This window comes from Ascidiella aspersa, chromosome 6 (genome assembly GCF_963924565.1).
Source record: "Ascidiella aspersa chromosome 6, kaAscAspe10.2, whole genome shotgun sequence".
Taxonomy (NCBI): domain Eukaryota; kingdom Metazoa; phylum Chordata; class Ascidiacea; order Phlebobranchia; family Ascidiidae; genus Ascidiella; species Ascidiella aspersa.
This window is the reverse complement of record NC_139452.1, coordinates 16910590-16918905: the sequence shown is the minus strand read 5'-3', so window position 1 is coordinate 16918905 and position 8316 is coordinate 16910590.

Below are 8316 nucleotides of genomic sequence, written 5' to 3'. Positions count from 1 at the left end.
CGGTGTACTTGTAGAAAGTGGTTTTTGATTGATGAGTCTCAATTAAATGTTCTTTTACCTCAATCAATCACCAACTTCTACAATGGGTATTGGTCTGAGTCTGATTACAAATCCACACAGTGTTTGTTGGCTGGTGTTTACCAAGCCAGCCAGAAGCCGGCAAGCAACACAACCTTTCTGTATTTAACTGGCGACCAACTGGGTATATCGAAACGCCAACACATAAATATATTTACACTTCGCATGACGGAAACAGGTTACGTGTCATAGCACGAAAAACCTTTTTTAGGGCAGCGGAAATGTGTGTCATCACATAACGGCGCGTTTTGCTGGGAATGTTTTGGTTAGCAAGTTCTTACGAGCGGCAAAATAACGGTAAATTTCCATTACGTCATAGCGATAAAAGACAGGTTTTATGTGAAAACAAACGAGGTAAAAATATGCAATACGATAAATTCCAAATTATCCACTAATTATTACTTAAGACGCTACATACTAATGATAGTCTGAGACGTAAGCCGTAATCGTTGGTCAATAAGCAGCTTTCACCTATGTGTGTGCATGTTTCATTAAACAGTGTTAAACTGACTACTAATGCCAAATACCCAGTAAAATCCACGTCAAAATAAGAACTTCATCGCCTGAATAAGACAACCTGTCGTAAGCCCTAAATTTATCGAAATGCGGCCTAATTAACGCCTGATACTGTATGAAGAGGGTATGGGACGATTGGAGGCCACGGGCCTGGCACCGGCCGTTTAGTTGTCGACGTTTGGGCGCCTAGTTTAAATGGTTTTGGTAGTGTTTTTTAGAACCGTTTTGTGTTATGGGTGGGGATTAGAAAATTAGGGTTGCAATTATTGGGATTCGTGGTTAGGTAGATTCGGTTCAAAGCAATTTTAAAGGTCCGACTGAGCTCCAGTTTTACCAATTTTGTTTACAAACGTGTCCATGAGTCCCATTTAAGTTTAATAGAGGAGGTTACGATAAACCATATACTGCAATTCTCTAAATCAGGGGCGGGCAACTTCTCCGGTCGGCGGGCTAGATATAAAAAATGAAGTACTTGGCGGGCCGGATTAAGTTCTGCCAAAGCTTGCATGTTTTCTCGCATAATGGCGGCTAATGTTGTGCTCTTTAAACACGGCAAGACTTTTATTGCACATCAAACATACTGTTTTCTTCCCGACTTAAATAATGAACTAATTACAGAACTTAGTAAACCGAATATCAGTTTGTTTCGGATCTCTACTTTACGGCCAGTCGGATGCCAAGCGCTACACTTCGTGTCTTTCAACTGTATTATAATAAGTGTCAAGTAAAACAATAAAACTGTAAAACAAGAAACGCGGCCATTGCAACGCCTCAAAAGGTTGCAGAAATGTCAATTATTTTCACCATGCGGATTCAGGCAGATTTTGTTATTCGGAAGAAAATTCTGATTCTTGCCGACTTCAGTAATAAAATGTAGCCTATTTGGCGTCCAATCCTGGTTAAATTCGAGGCACTGATTGTCAAACTTACGTTTCTAGGCAAATCCATGGGAACATATTTCTTGTAAATTTTAAATATAATTTTAACCCAAAACAAAAAATCTAAAAGCACAATAAAGAACTAACTAACAATCACTATTATTTGACATATTAGGCAAGTACTGGGGTATCGTGGCAGAATGATCATGTAAGACCGGAAATTGTCTGCGGGCTGCTCAAAATCCCGTCACGGGCCGGACCAGGCCCGCGGGCCATATGTTGCCCGCCCCTGCTCTAAATGCATCTGAATAATAATTAAAGTTTGGTGACTCATAATAGTTTATATTTAAATTCCATAAAACAAAAAAGAGAAAATTAGATAATTAGCCCAATAAAATTTCTAAACAATCAAAATGCTTCGCTTGGTTTAATTTTTTATTTAATTGCGGTGTTGCCTATATGCCTATATTCACTTTTTATCAGTTGCTGGAGGTAGTCTATGCTGTTTATCTCTCTCGTATATCCTTTGAAACTTATATTTAATTAAGCTTTTTATAGCTATAACGCAATTTTACCTTAAGGATAAATATTGCTATAGTTTTATACAGGCTTTATTCCCTAATTGTAAAAACAGTTAGTTATAACTTAGTTGTAAGGCTACTTCAAGCGGGAGTTCACAGCTTTTCGACAGGTGCGGGCTCCTTTAAGTTCAGGTTTTATCGGAATGTTCGGTTCAGTGACGCTATGCTTCTTTAAATCTTACAAAAATTGGTTCAGATTCGGTTGAGGTTTGGGAAAAATTGGCCCCTGTTTGGGTTTCGCGGTAGGCCTACTCTATTTTGATTCCGATACCCGATACAGTATGGCGATGTTATTCCAAATAACGTCTATAATATGCACTAATAAGCAAATTAATGAAATTGAACCGTTTAAAGTTGAACGGACTTTTTTCGAGCTTAATCTTCTACTACTATGCCCTTTTTAGGTTAGGCTAATGAGTTTAGTTATCTTCAGTTGTGAACCCACGATTTGCTGATAATTTTACTTTTCAAAGTAGCAAATCTTGTCTGAAATTCCATATTACTTTGGTATTGGATCTGCACCGATCTGTCAGTGTATCTTAGTCTCGAAGGCTCACCTACCATCTGGCAACGCCTATATGTATGTTATACACAGGCGTTGCGGGCATCACCTTTTTTACAAAGTTATTACGTCGTAACAGAATGTGTAAAACAAGTAACCTTACGAAACCTGGTGTTACCGTTCAATGTTGTGTGCAAATATGCAACTGGAATATTAGTCTAAATACATTCAAGAAGATGGCGGAATGGCCTAGTGAAAATAGGACATATGGCCTAATACAGCGGTTCTAAACCAATGGGCCATGGCTCACTAGTGGGCCATGGAAACTTTTTAGATGGGCCACAGACCAAATTAAAAAGCTAGATTTATTGAAGAATTTAGTTCATTTGTGTCACTATACATAATTTACAGAAATAAAGGCTTGGGGAGGAATTGAGAAGGAATGTAAATGAAACAGAAATTTATTGATATATGCTCCGCTATTTTTTGTTCTAAACCTTTTTCATAGTTTGTTATTTTATAAAAATAGTATTACTGCTTAAATGGGTATCTTAACCCACGTGATTGCGAATCATTGAATTCATCACTAGTCCGGCTGGAGCGAAACAATAAACAAGCTTAACCTTAGGTTAGTGCAGTGTTTCTTAACCTTTTTGACTTGGGGGCGCACCTAGAGACATTTTGAAACGTTTTGCGAGCGAAGCGAGCGCGAAATTTTAGAGGTGTATAGCCTACCTGTGTTTCTCTTTAATTGCTTGCAATTTTTTTATTGTATAGGCTTAGTTGCATATCTTTAAGAGACTCCAGCCTTGAGACCAAAATAAGAACAACATCAACTTTGAAATAAAAGGCAGTTATAGAAATAAGGCGTAAATAGGACTAATACCTAATAATCGTAATAATGACGAAATCGGAATCTGACCTAAATGGCCAAAATAAGGCCTACACAACCTTTTATCTAACCCCGAACACCATCCACAACTATCACTAACTCCCCGAATATTTTCAACCCTAACCCAATTGCTAACACCACCAACTACCCGACAATAACCCCAAATGGGGGCAAAAAATCCGGGGCCAAAACAGCGGCGCCCAAATGTCGACAGCAAACGGCCAATGCCAAACAGGTGTTCCCCAATTATCCCAACTTTCCCTACAGTCTTTGGCGTAATTTTGTCCATTAAAGCCTTATTCCAATTAATTTTAGGCTTAATTCGACATGTTTAGGTCTTATCTAGACTTTATCGGATTTTATTCTGTCGTGGCCATTACTGCGAATTTAGCGTTATTATGTCGGTGGTCTTAGTATGGTGCTTTGTAGGTCTTATTATGCTTACTTCTTGAAAGTACTGCGGAATCAATGAGCTAAGCTTGTTAGGAAAGTAAAAATACATGTTTTATATATTGTATTATTTCTTCCTTTTGCTCGCAGCGCACCTGCTGGCAGTCGTCCATGGCGCACCGGTTGAGAAGCGCTGGGTTAGTGGTTGACAACCTGGATGCCGTTTCTAACGCTCGAATTCCCAAGAGATATCGTCAATCCTTTGAAATCAATTTCAATTCAATTGTAGGCCTACACAGTTGTTTACAGTTTTAAGTTAGTTTATTTTATATGACAGGTAAACGCTTGGCGAACTATTTATATTTTATAAAGAGTGTCGTAAGCCCCAAAGGCTTGGAACCACTGCCTTTGATATGGCAATATGTTCAACCGGTGGGTCGCTGGCAGTGCAAAAGATGTTTGACTCGCTGGTTAGCCGTTGGGTATTTAGTCTTCCTGCGGTTTTAATAGTAACCAATTTTCAGTTTCAAACTAGATTTTACTTATGTTGGAAGCAGTATGGTACCATACCGGAATTACGTAAAAACCACATCACAATTCACATGGTATAAAACAGTAGTTCCCGCGAAAAAAATTGAGTTTTATTTGGTTGAATTGGCTGAACTGCAACTCAGGAGGCGTTTCGGATTGGGCACACAACAAATTGCGCGTGCTCGACACATTATTTTATCGAGCTGATTTTGACAAACGTGTTGCGAGGGCATTGACTCCACATTTTAAGATTGTGAGATGTAGGCCGCAAAAAATGTGAAGCGCAAATATTGAACATTGCGTTATCGTGTTTTAAAAGATGTAACGACACACAATACGACGGCAATATTGCAAAAACAATATAGTTTCGCGCAAAAAAAATTCGACTCCTCCTGTTGCTAGCCTGTTATCATATATAAAATATGGATGAAAACTAGTCCCTAAGGGCGATAACCTTTATCGTTTATCAATAAGTTAATTAAATAAGACGGTGTGTTCTGAAAAGGAAATAAAAATGTTTGCAGTTTTAATGAAAGTTGGCAAAAACACAGTTTGTATGTAGGAATTATGCCTAACCCAAAAGAAACCATTAAAATCACTGCAAAAAGTTAAAATATTGTCGAGCTCGCGCCCCCCTTAGAATTGCTTGGCGCCCCCTCGGTTAACAACCACTGGTATAAAATTTATTGATATCGAACGTGTGCAACGTTCTAAGTAAAACTTAAGTTTAAAACTTATTTGCAGTATGTTTAACCGCGCAAAATTTAGGCAGAGTTAGCAAAATAGTAAGCAATATATTTTTCAAACGGGTTACGGGTTTGTCTGATGTTGGACGCACCTTAATTGGCGTTTAGTGCTGAGGTTTGGCATTTTTCACTTTTAAACACGTTGAGAATTTTCCTTACTTTGTACGCCATTTAATACCGGGATTACGTGTTTGCTTGAATATCATACAAGTCGTAGAAATACTGCTACCACTAGCGTCGTATACTAAACATAGCCTACTTTGAACAAACATTAGGAAACCTACACGGATATGGTACAAAAAACGTTCCCAGCAATATTGTCGCAGTTTAGCACTGGAATTGTCACGGGTTTTCGTTACTTAGATGATGAATGACATGCTTAGCCAAGTTTATGTGCTATAGTATAGATAGACGAATATTTAGTCGTACTATTAAAAAAAAACGTCACACAGCATTGTACTTTGGTTGCATGTTAAATCCAAAGGGCGCGCGCGCGACTTATCGCAAAACCTCTTGGGCTTATATGGGTAAAACGTTTCGAAACATTTATGGGGCAATAACCTGCGCGACCGTAAAAATCAAGTCAAGTATAATTCTTAGTAAAAGTAAAATTTTATATGGCATATTTATACTTTTATGTTTAATAGCGTTTTGCAGTTTGCTTAACCACGTATAACTAATGCCTAAGTTTGCAAACTATTGCGTTTATTGCAGCATTTTTCTTAACGTTTTTTTATTATAAATCAAAACACTTACACGACAACGTACATTAACCCCAACTGAGTATAAACTACGCAACATTTGGACTGAGTTTTTATTTTATATTTAAAAAAATGTTTCCGACAAATAACAACTTAGTCTCATTGGATTTATGGTGATTCGAACAACGAGGTTTATCCTTTTTGTCTTCTGTGAAAATCAGTCTGAATTTTACTAGTTTTGTAAAGTGTTAGAATTGTTACTAGAAATCATTATCCTATCGAATTGCTAAAAAATTGGTAATAGTTAAATGATAAGTTGTTTTTTGACACCACCCTATTTAAGTAATCTTCGAAATCCATTGTGAAAAGTAAGTCAAGTGCACTCGCGAGATTTTTTCGACGTTTCAAAACTGCACCGACATAAAAAGGATAAATGTACTCATGTTTATTCATCATCCCATGCGTTAGACAAACTTTTCATTTTGCTGTTGTACAAAACTCAGCTATCGTTAACCTGTCTTGTTGTTTCTATACATAAACATACATTATAGGGCGCTGGTCTAGAATCCTACCACAACGAAACACCATTTGGGTTAGGGTACAGGTTAGCGTTTGGGTTAAGGTAGGTCAAGTATTATTATTAAATTTGGAATATAATAATACTTGACCCACCCACACCCAAACGCTAACCCGCATGCTAACTCAAATTTTGTGCGTTGATTTTAGAACTGTGGTAGGATTCTAGACCAGCGCCCATTATAGTTTTTAGTCTGCTCGTTTATTTCCATGAATGGATGAACAAATTGATGACCCATAAAGCAGTTTATGCTGAAAGCAATGTAAACAATTCCTTTGGCCGAAATATTTTTTTACAATTTTTAGTGAAAAAATAACACAACGTAATTTGAGCGACGCCTTATAGTGGGTCATTGCACAATGGTTTCCATTCATATCTAAAACATAATTGCAATATAAAATATTCACAGACCGTTATTTTTTTAAGCTTTGGCTTAGTTGACCGGTATGAACTTTGAGAGATTGCAACATCATACTTTTGTAGACTAATTGCTAATTAACAGCGGGTAGCACTAATTTACGCAATGTTGAATGGTCAGAACGCTCACAGTATTATTATTAAATATAATAACACTTGACCCACCTTCACCCAAACGCTAACCCCCACCCTAATTCAAATATTGTGCATTGGTTTAATAATTGTTTTAACGGGGTAGCACTTAAATTAGTAAGCATTCCGACCATTCCAACCATTCCAACCATTTATCATTCTGTAAATTAGTATTACCCTTCACAGCAGTAGTTACAAAAGTAGGCGATATCTTAAAATACCGTAGTGTTTACTGGATCGTTTCGGTCCCTCAAAACATCTTAAAAAACACTGTTTACAAATATTGTCATAAGACATTTACATTTGAACTTATTGTTACTAAAAAAATGCAGCAATTGCTTATACTCTTACAATAACAATTGAAATACATACAAAAAGTAAATTCTTATCGCTGGGTACATCACAAGTATAAACCTTTACAAAGGCATCTACCACTGGGTTTAACTTTTGAAAATTAACAACGTTCAAGTTAAACAATAACCTCATAAGTCATAACGGCATCAAAACTTGAAGGAGTCAAAACACTCTGGCAGTTGACTAAGTTACATGTGCCATTAATATGCAAATCCACTTCTGTGAATATAATAAGAGAGATAGCGCAATAGCACCATTCGTGTTCACTAACCGTGTGGGAAATAAGTACCCTCTCCTAAATCAGGGGCTCCCAACTTGCGGGCCATGGCCCCCTAGGGGGCCACGAGCCTTTTTCAAGGGAGCCATGAAAAAATTTCAAAAATAATATGTTCTTTTAGTTTATTATTTCTAAGTCTACTCCACTATAACAAAAGAAATTGAAGCCGTAAGAAGAGACGGCAACCCGATTGAGCTTTAAGATAGTTTGACCACATTTTGGGCAAAACTTAGCAATTCGCACCCTAAGCTTAATGAAATTGTTATGCCATGCTCGTTGCCTTTCCCATCAATATATAGCCTAGTTGTGAATGTTGGTTTTAACAATAGTACTTTTGAAGACAACGCAGCGCAGTGTCATATTCAATATGACATGCGGCTGGCTCTTTCCACCACTCTACTAACAATTAAGACATTGTCAGAGCAAAAAAACAAACAAGCTCAACCATCACATTAACTGAATATGTAATAACTAATTAATGTACTATAATGTTTATTGCGTGTTGTATTTATATAATTTAATCATTCTAATTAACCGGTTACTGTCTAAACCAGGGGTCGGCTTTTTTCTAGTCGCGGGCCAAAACCAAACTCAATAAATCTCTGCGGGCCGCACAAAATACTAACTAAAAATTGTTTTATTAAAATGTTAGAACAACTTTTAATCAGGCGGGCCTCGGATCTTTTTTTGCACTTAAAACCGTGTTTAATTGCATTTAAGGAGGAAGTAAAGTGTTGGCGTGAA